Source organism: Leopardus geoffroyi, chromosome A2, assembly GCF_018350155.1.
Source record: "Leopardus geoffroyi isolate Oge1 chromosome A2, O.geoffroyi_Oge1_pat1.0, whole genome shotgun sequence".
Lineage (NCBI taxonomy): Eukaryota > Metazoa > Chordata > Mammalia > Carnivora > Felidae > Leopardus > Leopardus geoffroyi.
This window is the reverse complement of record NC_059331.1, coordinates 157,727,872-157,730,132: the sequence shown is the minus strand read 5'-3', so window position 1 is coordinate 157,730,132 and position 2,261 is coordinate 157,727,872. Positions and strand designations below refer to the sequence as shown.

At 38.5% G+C, this 2,261-nt stretch overlaps 1 long non-coding RNA gene across 1 annotated transcript; it reads left to right on the top strand.

Moving 5' to 3' along the window:
• Window positions 1-423: 423 nt before the first annotated feature.
• Window positions 424-1,005, top strand: LOC123607044. Its single transcript, XR_006716621.1, has 2 exons — window positions 424-537; window positions 720-1,005. It is a non-coding gene; the product is annotated as an uncharacterized LOC123607044 (long non-coding RNA).
• The last annotated feature ends 1,256 nt before the right edge of the window (window positions 1,006-2,261 follow it).

Genomic DNA, 2,261 nt, shown 5'->3' with positions numbered 1-2,261 from the left:
GAGTTGGGCCCTTCGCTGACAGCACAGAGCCTGCTTGGGATTCTCTCTTTCTCTTTGCCCCTCCCTCTCTAAAAATAAAGGATAAAACTTAAAAAAAAAAAAAAGTACCAAAGCCTTAAAAAAAAAAAAAAAAAAAAACAAAGCTGTGTTTTGCTTTTTGAGCTGATCTGAAGGCCATTCTAAGTGTAAAGCCCATTTTTATTTAATTGCATGTCCAACATGTTTCATCTTAATTCTGGCACATTATTTTATGTTCTGTGTTTTGTTTATAAAAGTTTACAGGGAGAGGATGATTATTATATTTGCATTTGTTGTATGTTTCCTCATTTTTGTTTGTGGTTCTATTTTTTTTCCAGTGTTTTATTTATTTTTGAGACAGGGAGAGTGCAGAGGAGGAGCAGAGAGGGAGGACCCGAAGCAGGCTCTGCGCTGTCAGCATTCAGAGCCCAATGTGGGGTTCGTGAGACCGTGACCTGAGCCAAAGTCAGGCACTTAACCAACTGACCTGCCCTGGTGCCCCTGCTGGTTCTATTAATTGTAAGGAAAGTATATATATTTTTTGTTCCAGTACTTACCTTTATAATTTATATAGTTCTCTTAGTCCTCTGTTTCTTTTGACCACATCTATTGGTGACCACTTACGAGTAATAACAAACGAATAATTAACTAGGTTACAGAAGTCTGTGACTTCTGTCTTTCTGGCCCTCTCTCTTCTGCAGATGCTCTGGTATACTGTCATCTGTTCACTCTGATGAAGTCAGATGCTCTACAGAGAGGGTTACGTGGCAAGGAAGTGAAGGCCTCCAGCCAACAGCTCGGAAGGACCTGATGCTTTGGTTCAACAACCCATGAGAAACCGAATCCTGCAGCAACCACACAGGTTTGCTGGGAAGTAGCTCCTAACCCGATGAGCCTGAAGATGACTGCAGCCTGTGACAGCTGAGACATGCCTGGCTTCCTGGTCCACAAAAGTTATGAGGTTATAATAAAGGGTTTTTTAAGCCATTAAGTGTCAGGATAATTTGTTATGCAGGAACAGATAACTAACACATCCATACTAAAGGTCTTTTGCATTTCAAGGTGTATCTTTTCTTCAGAAAGTGTATTTTTGCTGGAATATTATTTCTGCCTTTGCTGGGCCCTCTTACTTTCCTTCACGCTTCTTCTTTTCACTTTCTTTCTTGACTCTACCTGATCTCACCTGTGACTGGTAGTGATTTCACACAATTTGAAATCTGTGGATTATCTGTCTTTCATCTTCACTGAAAATGGGAGTTTTCAGAGTCTTCTTTCAATTGTCTTGTTTCTTCTAGGTGGTTTCCAGGGAAAGAAATGGAAAGCCACTGATTTATGCAGCTGTATTTATATTAGTGGCTTTTGTTGTTTTAATTTGCATTTTCATGATGCAAGTGCTGATAAGCTGCTTTTCACATGTATATGTGACAATCTGTATGATCTATGTCTAATCATTTAACCACAATTCTATCACTTTGCTTTTATTTTTCTTACTGATTTGTAGAAGCTCTTTTGTATATTACAGATACTGGCTTTTATCTTTTAAGAATGTGTGTAGGGGCGCCTGGGTGGCGCAGTCGGTTAAGCATCCGACTTCAGCCAGGTCACGATCTCGCGGTCCGTGAGTTTGAGCCCCGAGTCGGGCTCTGGGCTGATGGCTCAGAGCCTGGAGCCTGTTTCCGATTCTGTGTCTCCCTCTCTCTCTGCCCCTCCCCCGTTCATGCTCTGTCTCTCTCTGTCCCAAAAATAAATAAACGTTGAAAAAAAAAAATTAAAAAAAAAAAAAAAAAAGAATGTGTGTAAACATTTTCTGGAAATCTGTCACTTGTCCTTTAAAACTGAAAGCACTTCAGTGATCCCTACATTTACAGAATCTTTTCATAAAAAATTTTAAATTGTTCTGCAGTCAAATTTACCAACGATTTTCATTACGACTTGATATTTCAAGAGTTACTAACAAGAAGGCCTAAGAAAACAGTTTTTCTGGATTGTGAAAGCTGAAGGTAATGTACATATTCTACAATCCCATCCAAAAAGGTGGGGAAGAAAACAGTCAACATGTCTGCAGATTTTAAAGGCAGTACTTCATGAAATAAAATACAGGAAAAATTGAATTATCAAAAAAATTATCCAATTGTAGTACTAATATACTACAACATGATGAAATGACCGTTTTTTCCCTCATCAATTTAAGATACCTTATCATATATAATTTTCCATGTAACTATTATCTGGACTATGTGTTG